This window comes from Macaca mulatta, chromosome 5 (assembly GCF_049350105.2).
Source record: "Macaca mulatta isolate MMU2019108-1 chromosome 5, T2T-MMU8v2.0, whole genome shotgun sequence".
In the NCBI taxonomy this organism is placed as follows: Eukaryota; Metazoa; Chordata; class Mammalia; order Primates; family Cercopithecidae; genus Macaca; species Macaca mulatta.
In genome coordinates, this window is record NC_133410.1 from 72,939,798 (window position 1) to 72,962,005 (window position 22,208).

Consider the following 22,208-nt stretch of genomic DNA (forward strand, 5'->3'; position numbering starts at 1 on the left):
AGTGCAGTGGCTGGATCTCAGCTCACTGCAAGCTCCGCCTCCCGGGTTTACGCCATTCTCCTGCCTCAGTCTCCCAAGTAGCTGGGACTACAGGCAGCCGCCAACTCACCCGGCTAGTTTTTTGTATTTTTTAGTAGAGACAGGGTTTCACCGTGTTAGCCAGGATGGTCTCAATCTCCTGACCTCGTGATCCGCCCGTCTCGGCCTCCCAAAGTGCTGGAATTACAGGCTTGAGCCACTGCACCCAGCCTACCACATTTTCTTAATCCAGTCTGTCATTGTTGGACATTTGGGTTGGTTCCAAGTCTTTGTTATTGTGAATAGTGCCACAATAAACATACGGGTGCATGTGTCTTTATAGCAGCATGATTTATAATCCTTTGGGTATATACCCAGTAATAGAATGGCTGAGCCAAATGGTATTTCTAGCTCTAGATTCTTGAGGAATCACCAGACTGTCTTCCACAATGGTTGAACTAGTTTACAGTCCCACCAACAGTGTAAAAGTGTTCCTATTTCTCCACATCCTCTCCAGCACCTGTTGTTTCCTGACTTTTTAATGATTGCCATTCTAACTGGTGTGAGATGGTACTTCATTGTGGTTTTGATTTGCATTTCTCTGATTTGCCCTTCCTTCTTATATTGAAAGTGTTTAGCTGTACCACTTGGTAAAGTGTCTTTATTTATCATAAAATCCTCAGCTTTTGCTCTATGAAAGTTATATAGATTATCTTCCCAGAAGCTCAAGGCTTTATTTTTCCTTTCAGTCTGTTCGTAGAATTAGGCGTGCTATAATCACCCTGAAACCAGTTTAGTACTTTAAAGATTTTTTCAATGCAGGACCAAAATTAAACTCAAGGGCTCTAAACCCTAACATATATATATATATATATATATATATATACTACTCTGATGATAAATCATGAGTAGATCCAAACTGCTTCACCTGGCTAACTAGAAGGCATTGTTTACACAAAATTGGCATACACTTCTCCTAGCATGTGTTTCTGTATGATGTATAGACACATATAGACACAGTCATATAATCAAAGGTTTTTAGATAGGAAGATATCTTAGGAAACCTCTTGTCTTAGTCCATTTGTGCTGCCATAACAAAATAGTCTTTTGGAAAATTTGTGAACCAGAGAAATTTCTTACAGTTCTGGAGGCCCAGAAGTTCAAGATCAAGATACTGGTAGGTTTTATGTCTGGTGTAAGCCTGTTCCTCATAGATAGCACCATTTAGATGTCCACATATGACAGGAAGGATGGAAAGGAAAAGGTCAGGCTAGTTCCTTCCAGTTCTTTCATAAGACACTAATCTATTCCTGAGAGCTGAGACCTGATGACACTTGATGATACTTTTGAAAGGCTCTACCTCTTAATACTATTACACTGAGATTTACTTTCAATATGAATTTTAGAAAGACACAAACATTCAAATCATGGCACCCGTAGTTTAGGATTATTCTTTTACAGAAAGAAAAGCTTTCAGAAACTACTTCAGAAGAATATCTTCCAATGTTTTATTTAAGTAGATTATTTAATTCAATAAATTTTTGTAGCCCATGCTTATTAGTTAAAATATATAAGCTATCCATAATTTATTTCTACTCTTCAATACATCTTATAATAATGATACAGTATGATTTTTATATCAAGTTGATGGTATATTCTGAAATCATAATACTTGCCATTCAGTCAGTATAAGTTTTCCCATTGCGTTTATGCACATGTGAAAAATGAATAAAATGAGCAGTTTACAAAGGAGAAAATATTCCCCTGGCATATTTGATAAGTGCTTTTAATAAAGTACTATGAGATTGCAGATATTTTGAAACTGGATTAAATTATATAATTACACTTTTGTGCATTTGTTTAACTTATAATTGTATTATTTTGGACTATTGCATGTAGCATTTACATTACAGAATATAATTTAAAATATGTCAAATTCTAAGACCCAGTTGACAGAGAATGGCTGAATCCATATGTTAATACATGCTGTCTTTAATGTTTAAAACAATAACAACAATTTCTATGTGAAAAATCAATTTAAAATATGGTGGTATATGACAATTATCCAATTTAACCAGAATATGGTTTCTGAAATTTCTTAGTTTGGAATGCAGGTTGAGTCTTAGCAGAATCCTAGTTTGATTCCTATCTCACTAGTCTAGATTTTACCTATTATTTATGCCAGTGCTTTCCAATTAATGTTGACAATTAGTTCAGTGTTTCATATACTTTAGAAATAATTTTGTCAACAATACTTACTATCAATTCTCAAAGCTTAAATCTGCCAGTTTGACCAATGGACTTATTATGGTATGCTCTTGACTGAAATTATAATTGCTTTGTAATCTATTTTTTCTAAATATAAATTGCATTAAAATATTTGTACTTCCTTTGTAGCTCCTTACTTTCTAAATCTCCTCCCTGTCCTTAACTGAAACATTTCTTTACAACTAATAAATAATCACAATACCAGAGTATCTGCAGACTAAGTTGAAGACTGCTGGGTTACTTTCTTAAGAAAATTATAACATATTCAGGAAATAAGTGTATGCTCTATAAAAAGTAAAGTATTGATGAATGTTAGGAGTGGATACACTTTCTCCTACTTACTGTCATTTATTTCTTGAGGGTGATCTAGGCCATAAATACTACATCCCTTAGATGAGTCCTAGTGCTGAACTAAGTCCAGAGACACTGGATTGGAAGGCATGTGACATACCGAGACACCAGCTGGAGCAGCCAAGGCACCACCCCTCCCCAAACCCTAGGCTGCACCGCTCACACTCCAAAAGACACCCTCTTCCTTCTGCTTTAGGAAAGGGAAGAATGGGAAGGACTTTGTCTTGTATCTTGGATACCAGCTGAGCTACAGAATGATAGGGCACCATCAGTGCTGTAAGGCTCGTGTTCCAGGTCGTAGCTCCTACATGACATTTCTATACACATCCTGAACCAGAAGGCAACTTGCTGCCTTGAAGGAAAGGATGCAGTTGTGGCAGCATTCGTCACTTGTTAACTGAAGAGACTTTGGACCCTGAATAACCAACAGCAATCCCCAGGTACTATGTTGAGGGCCTTGGGTGAGCCTCTGAGACTTGCTGGCTTCTGATGAGACATAGCACATTCCCAGATGTGTAGACTGTGAGGTAAAATTCCTGCTTGAGAAAAGCACAGGGAAAAGTAAAGGAGACTTTGTCCTGTGCTTTACGTACCAGCAAGGGGACAGAGGGGTAGAGCAACAAGCAGTGCCGTGGGTTCCCTGATTCCAGGACTTGACCCTTGGATGGCATTTCTGACACTGCCCTAGAACAGGAGAAAGCCCACTGCCCTGAAGAGTGAGTCTCAGGCCAGGAAGCCTTGAACCTTAAGAGAACATTGGCTAAATCATAGTTTGGTAGTACTCCTCATGGCCTGGTGCCGAGAGTTATGGAGTGAGGCTTCTCTGCCTTTGGAAAGGGAGAGAAGAGTGGGAAGGACTATATCTTGTGGTTTGAGTTCTGGTTCATCCACAATAAAGTAGAATACTAGGTAGATAGACGTCTAAGGTTTTTTACTCTAGTCCCTGACTCTATGGCACCTTCGCATCCACCCAGGGCTTAGGTGACCTCATTGACCTGAAAGGAGGGACACAGGTTTGACTGACATTGCCACTGGCTTATTGTAGTAACCCCAGGGCCTTGATGTGAACACAGGCAGTAGCCAGGGAGAAGTTACAGCAGGCCCCGAGTGAGACCCAATATGATGCTGGCTTCAGGTCTGACCCAGCACAGTAATAATGGTGGTGGCCACAGGGGTGATTGTATCAATTCACCTTCAATGGGGGGGGGGAGAGAGAGAGAGAGAGAGAGAGAGAAAGAGAGAGAGAGAAAGAAAAGAGAAAGAAAGAAAGAAAGAAAGAAAGAAAGAAAGAAAGAAAGAAAGAAAGAAAGAAAGAGAGAAAGAGAGAAAGAGAAAAAGAGAAAGAAAGAAAGGAAGAAAGGAAGAAAGGAAGGAAGGAAGAAAGGAAGAAAGGAAGAAAGGAAGAAAGAAAGAAAGAAAGAAAGAAAGAAAGAAAGAAAGAAAGAAAGAAAGAAAGAAAGAAAGAAAGAAAAGAAAGAAAGAGAAAGAAAGAAAGAGACTCTGTTTGGGAGAAAGTAAGGGAAGAGAACAAATGTCTCTGCTTGGTAATCCAGAGAATTCTCCTGGATCTTGTTCAAGACCATAAAGGTGGTATCTCCCCAAGTCTGCAAGAACCACAGTGTTACCGGCTTGGAGTGTCCTTTAAAGTACATACAGCTTAGATCACAATACTCAAGTCCTTTCAAATATCTGGAAAGCTTTTCCAAGAAAGATGGCTAAGTCCAGACAGTGAAGACTACCATAAATATGTTACTCTTCGATGCCCAGACATTGAAAATCTACTAATATCAAAACATCATCCAGGAAAACATAACGTCACCAAATGAACTAATCAAGTCACCCAGACACAATCCTGGAGAAACAGATATGTGACTTTTTAGACAGAGAATTCAAAATCGCTGTGCTGAGGAAATTCAAATAAATTCAAGATAACACAGAGAAGGAATTCAGAAATCTGTAAGATAAATTTAATACAGGAATTGAAATAATTGAAAAGAATAAAGCAGAAATTCTCAAACTGAAAACCACAATTGGCATACTGAAGAATGTATCAAATCCTTTAATAGCAGAATTATCAAGCAGAAGAATTAGTGAACTTAAATAAAAGCCTTGAAAATACACCGAAAAGACAAAAGGAGAAAGAATAATAAATAATGAAGCATACCTACAGGATCTAGAAAAGCACTCCAAAGAGTGAAATCTAAAAGTTATTGACCTGAGAGAGAGGGTAGAGAAAGAAATAGGGGTAGAAAGTTTACTCAAAGAGATAATAGCAGAGAACTTCCAAACCTAGAGAAAGATATCAATATCCAAGTACAAGAAGGTTATAGAACACCAAGCAGATTTCACCCAAAGACGACTACCTTAAGGCATTCAATATTCAAACTCACATAGGTTAAGGACAAAGAAAAGATCCTAAAAGCAGCAAGAGAAAAGAAACAAATAACATACAATGAAGCTCCAATACATCTGTCAGCAGACATTTCAGTGGAAATCTTACAGGCCAAGAAAAGTGGTGTGACATATTTAAAGCACTGGAGGGAAAAATAACATTTAGCCTACAATAGTATATCTGGCAAGAATATTCTTCTAACGTGAAGGAGAAATAAAGACTTTCCCAGACAGTCAAAAGCTGAAGGATTTTATCACCACCAGACTTCTCTAAAAAATTGCTAAAGGGTTTAGGTTAATCAGAAAACAAAGGATAATAATGCGCAATAAGATATCATCTGATCTTAGAAAACTTACTGGCAATAGTAGGTACATAGAAACACACAGGCTATTATAACACTAACTGTGGTGTGTAAAGTACTCTTAAACTGAAAGAGTAAAAGATGAACCAATAAAAAATAACTGCAACAACTTTTCAGGATATAGACAGTACAATAAGAAATAAATAAAAACAAGAAAAAATGAAAAAGTAAGGCAATTAAGTTAAAGCACAGAGTTTTCATTAGTTTTGTTTTTACACGCTTATTTATATAAACAGCATTAAGTTGTTATCTGCTTCAGATAATGGTTTATAAGATAGTATTTGCAAGTCCATTGGTCACTTCAAATTAAAAGCATGCAACAAATACACAAAAAATAAAAAGCGTCAAATTAAATCGTATCATCAGAGAAAATCACCTTCACTAAAGAAAGGCAGAAAGGAAAGAAAGAAAGAAAGAAAGAAAGAGAGAGAGAGAAAGAAAGAAAGAAAGAAAGAAAGAAAAAAGAAAGAAAGAAAGAAAGAAAGAAAGAAAGAAAGAAAGAAAGAAAGAAAGAAAGAAAGAAAGAAAGAAAGAGAGAGAGAATATTACAAAACAACCAGAAAACTGATAACAAAATGGCAGGAGTAGTAAGTCCTTACTCATCAATAATAATATTGAATGTAAATGGACTGAACTCTACAATCAAATGACATGGACTGGCTGAATGGTTGAAGAAACAAGAAATATGGATCCATTGCTTACGAAAACATACTTCACCTATATAGACACACACAGAATGAAAATAAAGAGATAGAAAAGATATTTCATGCCAATGGAATCCAGAAAAAAAGAGCAGAAGTTGCCATACTTAGACAAAATACATGTCAATACAAAAACTATAACAAGAGACAAATAAGGTCACTATATAATGATAAAAGAATCAATTAAAAAGAGGATACAGCAATTATAAATATGTATGCACCCAACGCTGTAGCATTCAGATAAATAAAGGAAATATTATCAGAGCTAAAGAGAGAGATAGACCCCAATACAATAATAACTGGTGACTTAAGCAACTTACCTTCAGCATTGGACAGATCTTCCAGACAGAAAATTAACAAAGAAACATCTCATTTAATCTGTATGTACTATAGACAAAATGGATCTAACAGATATTTACAAAATATTTCATCCAATGGCTGCAGATTAGACATTCGTTTCCTCAGTACATGGATTATTCTTAAGGATAGACGATATTCTGGGTCAGAAAAAAAGTCTTTTTTTTTTTTTTTTTTTTTTTTTTTTTGAGACGGAGTCTCGCTCTGTCGCCCAGGCTGGAGTGCAGTGGCGCGATCTCTGCTCACTGCAAGCTCCGCCTCCCGGGTTCCCACCATTCTCCTGCCTCAGCCTCCCGAGTAGCTGGGACTACAGGCGCCCACCACCTCGCCCGGCTAGTTTTTTCTATTTTTTAGTAGAGACGGGGTTTCATCGTGTTAGCCAGGATGGTCTCGATCTCCTGACCTTGTGATCCGCCGGTCTCGGCCTCCCAAAGTGCTGAGATTACAGGCTTGAGCCACCGCTCCCAGCCGAAAAAAAGTCTTAAAACATTCAATAAAGTTGAAATAATATCAAACATCTTCTATGACCACAATGAAATAAAACTAGAAATGAATAACAAGAATAATTTTGGAAACTATGAAAACACATGGAAATTAAGCAATATGCTCCTAAAGGACCAGTGGGCCAATGAAGAAATTAAGAAGGAATTTGAAAAATTTCTTAAAACTAAAGATAATAGAAATACAACATACCAAAATTGATGGGATACAAAAGTAGTACTAAGAGGGTAGTTTATAGCTAAAAGTACCTGCATCAAAAAATATGAAAAACTTTAAATAAATGATCTAACAGTGCATTTTAATGAACTAGAAAAAAAAGGAAACCAAACCCAAAATTAGTAGGAAAAAAGGAACAATAAAGATCAGAGCAGAGATACATGAAATTGAAATAAAGAAAAATATAACAGATCAATGAAACAAAAAATTGGTTTTTTTAAAAAGTTAAATGAAATTGACAATCCTTTAGTAAGACTCACTACAAAAAAGGGAGAATATCCAAATAAATAAAATCAGAAATGGAAAAGAAGACATTACAACTGATACAGCAAAATCCAAAGGATCATTAGTGGTATAATGAGCAACTATATGCCAATAAATTGGAAAATTTAGAATAAATGGACAAATTCCTAGACACATACAACCTACCAAGGTTTTAACACAAAGAAATCTGAAACCTGAAAAGACACGTAGAAAATAATGAGATTTAAGCCATAATAAATAGTCTCCCAGTAAAGAAAACCCAGGACTTGATAACTTTACTGCTGAATTATAGCAAACATCTAAGAATAAATACTAATCCTACTCAAACTGTTATGAAAAATAGAGGAGGGAGGAATACTTCCAAACTCATTCTGTGAGGCCAGAATTACCCTGATAGAAAACCAGAAAAAGGCATATCTAGAAAAGAAAACTACAGGCCAATATCTCTGATGAACAATAACCCAGAAATCCTCAGCAAAATTATAGCAAATTGAATTCAACAATACATTAGAAGGATCATTCTTTATTACCAACTGGGATTTATCTCTGAGATGCAATGATGCTTTACATATGCAAATCAATCAATATGATACATCATATCAACAGAATGAAGGATAAAAACCAAATGATTATTTCAATTAATGCTGAAAAAGCATTGATAAAACTCAACATCGTGATGGGAAAAAAAAAAAAATCCCTCAGAAACACTAGGGATAGAATGAACATACCTCAACAAAATGAAAGCTACATATGACAGATACACAGCTACTACCATACTGAATAAGAAAGACCTGAATGCTTTTTCTGTAAGATCTGAATCATGACCAGGATGTACACTGTTAGTCGTCCACTGACGAATAACTGCTGCCACTGTTATTCAACATAGTACTGGAAGTCCTAGCTAGAGAATTCAGACAAGAGGAAAGTACAAAGGGCATGCAATTGGAAATGAAGAAGTCATATAGCATTGTTCATAGATAATATAATCTTGTATTTGTAAAAACCTAAAGACTCAACCAGAAAATGATTAGTACTAATAAACCAATTCAGTAATGTTGCAGTATACGAAATCAACATACAAAAATCAGTAGCATGTCTATATGCCATCAGTGAACAATGTGAAAAAGAAATTTAAAAAGTAATCCCATTTTCAATAGTCACACATAAAGTTAAGTAAATTTAATTTTACTAAAGAACTGAAAGATCTCTACAATGAATACTATAAAAGACTAAAAGAAAATAAGTTGAAAAAGATGCCAAAAAAGGGAAAAATATTTCATATTCATGAATTGGAAGAATTGATACTGTAAAAATGTCCATATTCCTCAAAGCCATCTATAGATTCAATGCAATCCCTATTAAAATACCAATGACATTCTTCATGGAAGTAGAAAAAAAATCTTAAAATTTATATGGAACCACAAAAGACCCAGAATAGCGAAAGCTAATTTTAGAAAAGGAAATAAAACTGAAGGAATCATACCACCTGCTTCAAATTATACTAATGAACTATAGTAATCAAAAGAGCATATACTGGCATAAAACCAGACACATAGACCAATGGAACATGATAGAGAACCCAAGAAAAAGTCCACACACTTACAGTGAACTCACTTTCAACAAAGGTGCCAAGAACATACAATTGGGAAAAGAGTCTCTTCCATAAATGGCGCTGGGAAAACTGGATATCCACAAGCAGAATAATCAACTAGACCCCTATCTCTTGCCGTATACAAAAATTAAATCAAAATGGATTAAAGACTTAAATCTAATATCTCAAACTATGAAACTACTATGAGAAAACATTGGGTGAAATCTCCAGGACATTGGTTTGGGCAAAAATTTATTGAGTAATATCCCACAAGCACAGGCAACCAAAGCAATAATAGACACATGAGATTACACCAAGTTTAAAAGCTTCTGTGCAGCAAAGGATACAATAAAGGAAGGGAAGAGACAAATTTGGATCCTTTGGATTTTGCAGTATCAGAGTTTTCAGGAGAAAATATTTGTAAACTACCCATCTGACAAGGAATTAATAACCAGAATATATAAGAAATGCAAGCAATTCTATAGGAAAATAATGATCTGATAAAAATGAACAAGATTTGAACACATTTCTGAAAAGAAGACATGTAAATGGCAAACAAGCATGTGAAAAGATGCTCAGTATCACTGATCATTAGAGAGATACAAATCAAAACTACAATGAGATATCATCTTGCCCAGTTAAGATGGTTTATATCTAAAAGAGAAGCAATAACAAATGCTAGCAAGGATGTGGAGTGAAGGGAACCATTGTACACTGTTGATGGGAATGTAAATTAGTAAAACCATTGTGGAGAACAGTTTGGAGATTCCTCAAAAGACTAAAAATTGAGCTACCACATGATGTAGCAATCTCACTGCTGGTTATACATCACAAGGAAAGGAAATCAGCATATTGAAGAGACATCCACACTCATGATTTTTGCAGCACTGTTTACAATAGCTAAGATTTGGAAGCAACCTAAGGAACCATCAACAAATGAATGAATAAAGAAACTGTGGTCCACATACATAATGGAGTACTATTTAGTCATAAAAAATAATGAGATCTAGTCATTTGTACAACATGGGTGGAACTGCAGACCATTTTGTTAAGTGAAATAAGCCAGGCACAGAAAGAAAAACATCGCATGTTCTCACTTATATGTGGGAGCTAAAAATTAAAAACAATTGAACTCATGGACACAGAGAGCAGAAGGATGATTACCAGAGGCTGGGAAGAGTAGTAGGGGGCCAGCAGGAGGTGGGGATCACTAACTGGTTAAAAAAAAAATAGAAAGAATGAATAAGAACCAGTATTTGATAGCACAACGAGGTGGCTGTAGCCATTAATAACTTAATTGTACATTTTACAATAACTTGAGTGTAATTGAATTGTTTGCAACTCAAGGGATAAATGTTTGAGGGGTGGATATCCCATTCTCTATGATGTGCTTGTTTTACATCACATGCCTGTATCAAAACATCTCAGGTACCCCATAAATACATACATTGACTATGTCACCACAAAAATTAAAAATTAAAATATTAAAAATTAAGTATAAAGACACTCTGAGGGCTAACAGGGAAGGTTTACTAATGTAGTCCAGTTAATACAGGGAGAGAGAGAAAGAGGAATACTGAGTTTTAGAAGGCCAAGTTCCATAACTTCATGGATATAAATGCCCTGTTTCAGACTTTTTTTTCTTTTTGTGAGCCTGGCAGAGTATATGTGTACTGCATATTTATTATGGAGATTTTATTTATATGGCAACTATTAAAAATCAATGACATGTAGCAACTTACTTTTTAATATACTTTAGCTTTTGATGGAATTATATTCTGTATAGAGATTGATGGTGATTGGCTTACTAGCTTAACTTTTCTCAGGAATGCTGCTCCCGTTTGTAAAACTTAAGTCAGTTTCCACTTGTTTTCCCTGTCCTCACACTCTCAGCCTTTTACAATAACCATATATCTTGTTATGTTTGTGTTCTTTTTTTAAAAAACTGAAAAAAAAAAATTCTTCACTCAGATATACCAGCAGTCAAATTCTCCCCAACTGAGCTCCAGCTGTCTGTGCTTAAGGGAACTTCAATGGCAATACATAATCTCAAATCTCCTTTCTAGTGTGTTTTCAGAATAAGATGAACAAGCAAAGTTTTGAAACTGATATTTTACATATTCATTTCTTGTATAGAAATATTTGTCCCCTTGTATCTTGAATTGTCTTATGCCCCATGACTTTTTGTAACCATAGCAATGCCTTGAAGACTATTCTTTTACCTACAATTTTAAAGAGAATAATATAATATAAGGTTCTTATCTATATCTTTAGTTTTTCTCTGCCCTTTCCCTAGGTTCTCCTCTCTTCACAATTGCAAAATGGTTGTGGGCTAGAGGAACATAAAATATTGAGATGTGGACAGAACTAATTAGCTTTAGAACCCTAGTCAGCCTTCTTATGTGAGAGCCATAATTGTAAATAGAAGCCTGCTTCAACCCACGTCCTCATTTGAGAGCAATAATTACAAGTACCATCTGCCAAAGGGGAGAGAGAAGGCTGCTCAGAGCAGTTGGTTTGTAGGATGAGAGGCTCATTGTGTCATTGTGTTCTGGCTCTTTGTTTCAAGAAAGTATGTTTGATTTGACAATGAGCTCTTATGTTTTCTTTTAAATATTGTTTACATGGGAGTTAAACATCAAATAAACAACATGCATTGATGTTAAGAAATTTGGAGCTGATTTCTTTTACGTTGCTCTTTCATCTAGTAGAGGATTATACTCTATTGTTCTTATTTGCATTCAAATTGTTTGCATATGTTGTAATTAAAATCTTTGAAGTATGCTGATTACCAATATGTGTAGAACAAGGTATCATTTTTAATCTATATAAGTTGTAGAGATAAGTAATATGCATAAAAATGTCGTTAGGCACTGATGTTGTTTATGGACTAAAATTATTGGATATATTGTTTCTGTTATTAAGGGCTTTATCATTCAGGTTCCAAGGACAAATATGTACATAATAATGATGACAGCTAACATTTTTGGTATGCATTATAATTCAAGTACTGGCTCATTTAGATACATTTTTTTAATCACACAATAACATTTAATTGCAGTTCAAGACTGGTTCCAAAGCAGGTGTGGCTATTGTTGAGTGAATGGAAAGTATAATGTTGATCACAGTAGTCATGAAGGACATTGAAGAAAAGGATATATAAGATTATTTTGATATAAATAAATAAAGAAGAGATGAAAATAGGAAACAAGTTAGGAATCATTTTTCTAAAGGATTATAACATTGCTTTAGGATATGGCCTGTTTCGAAGAGACCATGGTAGAAAGACATGTTCAGCTGAAGAAGTTGGACTAAAAACTCAAGTTGTAATTTGGATAAGAGAGTAATCAGTCACTATGAGCCTATGCTAATTGTGTTTTGAGAGTAGAAGAGATATGTAGGTTTAAAGTCAAGGCTATGGTTGGGGTGGGTATATAGGGTGATCCTCTGTGTCATATTGGGGTACATTAAGATTAAAATGAATTAGAATGGAAGATAAACTTGTAAACATGATGAGAAATGTTGTCAATAAAAAAAGGAAAGGAAGAAGAGGGTAGTCAGATAGATCAACAAAATCACCTAGATAAACTAGCAATAATGGTTATTGCTCAATCAACCAAATGAACTAAATAAATTAGCAACAAATAATGGTTATTGCTAAATCACTGAGTGTGGGGCATGTTTTTTACATTTGTCCTAGCTGATAGAGCATTCTGCAATAATGTAAATGTTCTATGTCTCCACTGATGAATACAGCAGTCATTAGCTATGTGCATACTTACTGAATGATTAAAATATGGCTAGTGTAATTAAGGCTAGCGCAACTAAGGAACTAAATTTTAAATTTTATTTAATTTAAAATTATATAGTCACATGTGCCTAATAGTCATAGTATCGGATAGCAGATCTAGATATTACTGATATAAACAGGAGCAGAATGGAATATCACCTTCCTTTGAAATTGAAGTAAAATTAATACACATTAAATGCGTAGATCTTTAGTATAATTTGATGAGTTTTGAGAACTGAATATTAGCGTAAAACTATCATAATTTTTTTTTCCATCTTCTTAGCTCTTTTTCTTCTCTCACTCAGAGTCCACTTTTATGGTAGTAAAATCGCTGCAGTCACTTCAGCCTCACATCTTTATAAACATAATTCTAACAGATAATATATAAATATATATATAGTTAGTAATATGTATAAATAACATACATATGATTCCAGCAGTGATCACTGTTTAATGGCTTTTATGAAAATCAAATGTATCTTCAAAATATGGTTAAAACAATCCAGATTGCATGGACACAATGTGATGGAAAATTTGATAGCCAAGGTATTGCTTTTTGAAGGAAAATATGAGCAGGAAGCATAATAAAAAATATATAGTCTGGTGTTTAAGGTTCCGGATTCTGGTCTAAGATTTTAAATATTATGCATCTGATATTGGCTAAGTTATTTAGCTCCTCTAAGTCTATTTATCTAAACTGAGAATAATTTGTAGTATTCATAACATTGGTAATTTGTAAAGATTAAATGAGATGATATTTGCAAAATTCTTACCTTAGTACCTGGCACAAAATGTTAATAAATTTGAATAACAGTATTATCGTTAATCATGTTCAATGAGATTCTTTTGTAAATACAGAAATTGCGATCATAGAGAATTTTTATTTTGTTTTTGAAGGCCTGAAGATGTCTGGAACTCACTTTCTATTCTAAGCTCATACACTAGTCAGTTGGTGAGCCAGATTCCCTCATTTTTTTCTTTCCACTACAACAGCCAATAAACATTCTTTCAAGTCCTGACCTATTTGTATCTTTACCTTTATGTATGAGACATAAAAATGAATCTTATTTACAAATAGGCAAGTAGAATTACAGGCATACATTGTTTTATTGCATTTTGCTTTATTGTGCTTAGTAAATACTGCATTTCTTACAAATTAATGGTTTGTGGCAACCCTGCATCAAGCATTTTTTCAACACCATATGTTCACTTCCTGTCTCTGTATCATATTTTGGTAATTCTCACAAGACTTCAAATTGTAAATGATTATTATATCTGTGATGGTGACTTGTGATCACTGATCTTTGATACTACTGTTATAATGGTTTTGGGGCTCCAGGAACTGCTCTCATGTAGGATGACTAACTTAATCAACAAATGATGTGTGTGTTCTGACTGCTCCACTGACCAGCAGGTCCCCTTATTTCTATCTCCTTGGGCCTCTCTATTACCTGAGATATAACAATATTGAAATTAGGCCAATTAATAATCCCGCAATGACCTGTAGGGGTTCAAGTAAAGGGAAGAGTTGCACATCTCTCACTCTAAACCAAAAGCTAGAAATGATTAAGTTCAGTGAGGAAGGCTTCTGAAAAGCACAAATAGGCCAGAAGCTAGGACTCTTGTGCTGAAGAGTTAGCCAAGTGGGGAATGCAAAGGAAACATTCTTGACAAATAGTAAAAGTACTGCTCCAGTGAACCTTCTACAAGCAAAAAATTATGACTTGATGAAAGGTTAGATGATCATTAGTATTTTTTCAGCGATAACGTACTTTTAAATTATGGTAGTTACACTGTTTTTAAGACATAATTCTATTGTGTAAACATAACTGTAACATGCATTGAGACATTAAAAAGCCAAAAATTTGTGTGACTTGCTTTATTGCAATATTTGTTTTATTGCATTGGTCTGAAAGTGAACATGCAATATTTCTAAGGTATTCCTGTACCTCTCCTCAAGTGATCCCATTGCCAATGTTAAATTAGCTCACAGGATATAGTGTTAGTAATCAGCAAACAGTAAATTCTTAGGAAAACAGCCAGAACGCTTGACATTTCATTTTCATCTTTTTCATTGATTCATGTTTCCCCTTTCTCCTACCCTTACCCCCTCTCTTTTATCCCCCTATTAGTTCTCAGTTTCTTACATTAAATCTATCTAATAAAGATTCTAACACATGGTTCTTCTTCATTTTATCCTGGAGTCCACTGTGCAGCCAGGAAAGTGTTTCTGACACATAGATTTCAGCAACTACCAACCACATGAGTACCAGTGAGAGTATTACCAATGCTGTCCAGACGTCAACTATACTGGTACTTCCTTTCTTCTTACCACCATCTTCTCCTTTCCTGACTTTTCCTACAGATAAAACAGGGTGTATGACCCTGTGCCAATGCATTTGAAGCTTGTTGTCAGAGAAAATGTCAAGGAGAATTTAAGGTAAAAATAGATTAAAGAGGGGAAATATAAAAGAATAATTGCTATGCTTCAAATAATACTGAACTCAATATCTGCTGTTTCTTGGGGCCGACACATTTGATATGTGGCTTTTATTCTATTGGAGGTGGCTTTAAACCGAAGAAACAGAAACCAGTATAGAAGATTTGTTTGCATTCTTAGCAAGAACCTCCCTCCAGGTGGGAATAGCCAGTCTCTTTTTCTTCTCAAAGTTCTGTGATGGAGGTTTCCTGAAGGGAAGATAAATGAACCTTCTGACCAGGCTGAGAAGAAGGGCAGCATCTGAAAGAACTTGAGCAGACAACGTGGCGTTCTTGAAACTTGAAAGGGGACTGGGGAAAGGGAAACTGGGCAGGAGAGATGTAATATATGAAAGAGAGAAGGATTAGAGGTGAAGTGCTAACAGGTGAGTTTAAAGAAAATCAAGTAAGAGAAAACGTCACGGCACAAAAGGGGAGAGGAGAAAGAACAACTGAAACCAGAAGACAAACCAGAGTTGTTGGATCAAGAGAATTATGATCTACTTGTGAAAGTAACAAAGAAATGGTGATACTTGCCAAGAGAATCTGTCTGCTCCTGAAATGGGCTTTATAGCAATAACTGAAAGAGTAATCAATCAAGACCAAAGGGGCAAAATAAATGGATTGAGATATAGAGCTGGCATTGCAAACTAGCAAACTGTTGGGTTTCTCTCATTATTAGGCAATGAAAATTTAGTTTATATCTTTAAATTTTACCTATCAATACCTGTAATTAGTTTGTGTTTTTAATTTAACCAATTGGTAAAGCTGGTTACAATTTTGCCCATACTTTACTGATTGAGTTTTTTTTTTTTTTTTTAATTTATTTATTATTATTATACTTTAAGTTGTAGGGTACATGTGCATAACGTGCAGTTTTGTTACATATGTATACTTGTGCCATGTTGCTGTGCTGCACCCATCAACTCGTCATTTACATCAGGTATAACTCCCAATGCAATCCCTCCCCCCTCCCCCCTCCCCATGATAGGCCCCGGTGTGTGATGTTCCCCTTCCTGAGTCCGAGTGATCTCATTGTTCAGTTCCCACCTATGAGTGAGAACATGCGGTGTTTGGTTTTCTGTTCTTGTGATAGTTTGCTAAGAATGATGGATTCCAGCTGCATCCAAGTCCCTACAAAGGACTCAAACTCATCCTTTTTTATGGCTGCATAGTATTCCATGGTGTATATGTGCCACATTTTCTTAATCCAATCTGTCACTGATGGACATTTGGGTTGATTCCAAGTCTTTGCTATTGTGAATAGTGCTGCAATAAACATACGTGTGCATGTGTCTTTATAGCTCAATAGAAAAAGAGGGAATCCTCCCTAACTCATTTTATGAGGCCAATATCATCCTGATACCAAAGCCTGGCAAGGACACAACAAAAAAAGAGAATTTTAGACCAATATCTCTGATGAACATCGATGCAAAAATCCTCAATAAAATACTGGCAAACCGGATTCAGCAACACATCAAAAAGCTTATCCACCATGATCAAGTGGGCTTCATCCCTGGGATGCAAGGCTGGTTCAACATTGATTGAGTTATTTTTAAAGCATGCTTTGATTTTGAGGTATGAATTTAAGAATTCTAACCAGGAACATGTGAAATTGAAATACTCCAATCTATTCACACAGTTCTCAACACTTTCGTTATTATATTTCTGTGTCTTATTGATAAAGAGGGAAAACCATTATCTTAATTTCTACTCAGCCTATTATTGCTACGTTATAAAAGATAACTAGATTATATTCTGCAAAAAAGGCCACCTATATTTGCAGTAATGGTGATGTAATTTGGAGACACTGTCCAGGAAAACAGAAAGTGCCTAGCAGTGTGTGGCAGCATCATAGATGAATATTATTTCCAGATTCCCCTATATAGAAAAAAGATATACACTGTTTTAAAATATTTGACACATACCTTGGGTAGAGCTAGTTACGTGTTTTGGTAATAAATACCATTTTCCAATATTACCATTTACATTAAATGTTTGCATCTACTGTTTGATATTTGATATTATTGATTAAATATGATCAATATTTTATTGCCTGCAATTTTATGCTCTGAAATTTTGTAGAATAGATTGCAATCCATCTCCCTCTGTCTCCCATTTTGTTGTCTTTTATTTTTTGAGAGAGCTTTTTATAGTTATTTGCTATGGTTGTTTGAATGCTTAAATAGGTATCAATACATGTTCAAAAATGGCTTTCAATCAACTTCAGTTTAAAATTTCACTTAGAACTGTTGACATCAAGATTTACCAGAGCTTTGTATACAGGGCTACATTTTCTTTGTCACATGTTGAATTAGTTTTATTCTTCTTTGCTATCTTCGAAGTGATTTGGAAGTCTGGTTAGTGTTTCCTTGTTTCATTATTGAAATAGTTCTTCTAGACTTCTTATGAAACCGTGGAAATTCTCTAAACCCAAACAAAACTTTGATCCTTCAGGCTGTGTGTTTTATTTCATATTATCACAATAGCCTGTTATTTTGGGGTCTTCCAGTTGCTTGTTTGAGATATTTCACTCAGAGTTATCATAATGAAAGTCAGGCCATCCAGTTCATTTTATTATAGGATCCCTGTTAAGGAAAAAAGACAAAAAGCACTGGTGGAACTGTTAGAAATTATTTTTAGTGAACTATAAAATAGTTTTCTGTACAGTTAAAAGTAGAGAACATACAACAATGTGAATGATCATAAATGTTCTGTTTAAAAACAGACAGAACCTTTTCATAATTTTTCATTTGCTTTCTTAAAATAAATATGTTGCTATAATAGCCATTGCTTTAAGTTTGATGAGACATTGGCTAAGTATCCACGCAGAATCTCCATAGTCCGTTTTGGGTCCAGAGACCACATGACTAGAACTGTTTAAGATTTGTCTCTGATTTCATAAATGTTACTTTGGAGAATCCTATTATATTTAGGTAATGTTTAATAAGTATTACCCATAAACAAATACATATTCAGCTGATATGGTTAAAACACAAAATGCTACATCACTTCTCTTGTTGATATATTAAGCTTCCATGGTTCCTAGCCTTGGGAAAATTGTCACTATATATGTATAGCTGTCTATCTGGAAGATCCTTTCACTGAGGTTCTGGCCATGTAGTTATCCTTCTGGGTATACTTTAAAAAGAAAGCTTTATTGATTGTCTGGAACCTAAATGCCTACTATTTAATAAATGAGCTCAATGGATTATCCTCTAACATTCTTTAATTTTGGTTTGTTCATCTCATCAAGACCATTCACATCCATCTTTTCCTCTTCTTTTTCTATTTTCTTTTGAGTTCTCCCAATATGTAGTGACTTCCAGGACCTTATGCTGTCCCCTCTTTCATTCTCAGTCTTAACAGTCTATTCCTTTTTCCAATTAATGAGAAATGCTACATTCTTGTTAATTTTAGACCACAGTCATCAACATCTTGTTAAAAGTGCTGCAAATGAAAACAAAACTTATTTTTTCCAGATTTATGTTCAAATGCTTATGACAACATTTTTATGTGGAGAGTAGCTTAATAAAGTACTTTCATATGGATTATTTTCATTGATTTTCAGTTATGTGTGATAATGGTGTTATTTTTATTTTGTAGAGGAGTAAATGAGTGCTTACAGAATTTATGTCACTTGACCAAAAATCACTGAACTAGTATTCAATGAATGAGAGCTTTGTACTAACTCTAACTCAGAGCCTTTTTACTACATCAGGCCAATATTATGACTGAGAATTATTCTTGGGGTGTTCTTGTTATTAATATTTAGAAATACTATTTTTGAATTCTCCTGAGTCTGTGATTTTAGCTATGTGCATTCTCAGAATGTGTTACCATGTATAAAATTTTATGAACCAAGCCAGAGATTGATGGAATTTTATCCCACCTAAGTCAAAAGATTATCTATTAAGTTTCTTCTCTATTTGGTGTTGTGAGGTGCTGAATATAAGTAAAATGCTGAACTCATACATTAAGGTCAAAAGTGGAGAGAATGGGGACAGCATCTGTAAATGTGGAGTATACCCACCCAATGTGATTAATGGTTAAATGAAAGGAAAACATAAGAAGTGCTCTAGTGATAACAATTGTAGGTGCAATTTATTTAACACTTCCTAAGTTTAAACAAGGAACTGTGTGTATGCATACACATGCGCACACACAAACATACGTATATTTTTAAACCAGTCTTTATAAAATCATGAGTTAGATACTTATCCCATTTTAATGGCTAAGTAGTTTAAAAAGAGAAAAATTAAGAAATTTGTCTAAGATTGCAAATTAGTAACAGAATGCAAATTTGAAAAGCAGTTTGGTTTGTTTCCAAAGCCTACTATGTTTTAATGCCTCAGTAAGATGAGACAGTACGATTGGCTAGCATGTTCAGGAAACTCTTCCTGAAATAGGTAATACATGTGTTGAGTTTTTAAACATTAGTAAGATTGGAATATGTGAAGAGATGGGAAAGAGGTTATTAAGATTTGGAGCAATAGGCAGCCCAAATACCTGCCCAAAAGAGAAATCTCTACAAAATATTTAAAGTGTAGTGGAAATATCAACTTCGTTGGAATTATGACACTTACAAACAAAGGCAAGTATAGATGGAGAAGCCAACATGGTCTTCAGAGAGTATAATATTTAGATTACAAGGTGAAAAACCAATAGGATATATTACTTGACGATTAAAAATTTTGCAGAATAAAAATATATTAACAAAATTTGTGGTAAAGAAGATTAATGTGATGTTTATAATCTCTATTGATGGGAGGAAACATAATAGGAATAAGGTATTTTCTTCATTGTTATTTAAAATAATTAGTTCATGCCATAAATATAAAAGGAGGGCCTCAAGAAAAAAATAAATAAATAAATAAACTGGAAGAAGCTGAAGATGCTTTCTGCAGGGAAAGGATACAGCATCAAAAATAACAGAATTATCAGTATATACAGCAGCAATAAAACGTGAGCCACTTAATTCGACATTTTCTAAATAGTAACTGTGAGGCATCATATTAAGCATTATTTTAATTCTGTCCAAAAGATAGGTGAAAAGGAGAAAGCACATTTTAGAAGAAGAATTTGATATTAGGCTTTACATAATTATGAGGAATTATTTATTTTGAAGGTTTGTCTAAAGTAGGAGATAGAAGTCAATACTTGAGAATTTTGAGAATAGTTTTATTCAGGGTCAAAATATAGAGTTTAAAGAATTGATGGCGATGTCTTACACTTTGCAGAGTGAATTCTTTCAGAGCAAGAAAGAGAAACCAGTGAGAAAGATAGGTAACGAAGAGAAAAGCAAAAATAAGAATGTTGTATTTTCATACAGGAAAGATAGTTTATGAACTATGGAAACATAATACTGAAAAATCATTTTTAAGGACTTTGGAAAATGAAAGACTTGTATAATATGTGCATTTTAAAATTTTTCTTTCGGTTTGAATAGATTTTGTTGTGGTTTTTGTTTGGTTCTCAAGTACATATTTTCCTTCTATAAACTGTAGTCTTCAAAAGAAAGCTCAGATTCCTGTTTAGGATTTCTTACAAAATTTTCTAACATGTCCTTATTTTTAAAAAATGAATGCTTTGATGTTTAAGAAAAAAAAAATGACAAAAAAAGCAAAAAACAAAAAGTTTCTTCACCAAAAAAACTAAATTTTCTGAAAGAGTTTGTTATGAAAATTCAATCTATTCTATTTTGTTTAATACAAGAGATTGCAAAAAGAAATGTATGCAATGTCTAATCTTAGGAATGACACAGTAAAAGATTATCATACCTTGAATAAACTGCATAGCTCTCATTAATTTTGATAATTCATGTTGGCTAATAGAACACGCTTGTTTAAAACATTTAAAGCACTCTTACCTACACACAGCTTGTAATTTTAAATTGCTATAATTTTCATATACAATGGCTTACATTATGCTGAGGCTAGATTCAAGGTTTACAAAGTAGGGGATGATAATCACAAAGTTGATTTGAACCCCATCTTTTCTTAAGAAATTTAAAGGCTGTGGTTCTAAAATATGAACTGATCTTCATAACATCACAGATGTAGTATTGAATTTTTAAATTTGAAGTCCATCAAAATATTTCTAAGATCAAATTGTCTTCTTGGAAATTTGCATGCACATTATTTTACATACTTTCATTGTATTTAATTCCAATTGTCTTAAAATTATAAAGAATGTTGCTTTAATCTTAGCAGTAGAAATCATATGGTCTCATTCTATTGATGGTTGTTTGTTACAAAATTTCATATTTTTAGGCTTCACATATCCTTTAGATTTCATGTTCATTTAATAACAGTTTGATCTTTGGTTTCAAGGATCTCCTTTTAGAATTGTTTAAATACCTTAGAGGTCAAACCAAAAATTTATGTTTCTACTCTTCAGGAATAGAATCAAATGGACTTAGGGTGTAGGCATCCCACAGTAATGGTAAAGTTGCAATGCTGAACTACCATGCAGTCTAAAATTAGTATGTGATTGGCTTAAAATGAAGACACCTTGGTATAGCAACGTACTATAATACACAAAATGCAAGCAGTGATTAGTAGAACTCTGTGTCTTTATTTAGTAGAACCGCCCCTCTTTCTTATATCACTAGTGTGTGAATCAGATGTGTATTCAAGAGTTAAGGACAGAGGACAGAAGACTTGTATCTGTTCTTAGATCAGAAAAAGAATTGAAAATTATAACCAATATAATTTGATGAATGTCAAAGTTGGGATGAGCTTAAGGATTAAAACATGCTTACAGATCACTGTGGATACCACCTCCTACAAATTGAGAGGTGATTGTAATTGGAGAACTGAAGCGACCACAGAGAAATGTATCTGTAATTCTGGAAATGGCAATAGGTGAGTGCAGTGTGTGGAGAGTTGTGGTATACCTGATAGTTTTCTCTAGGAAAA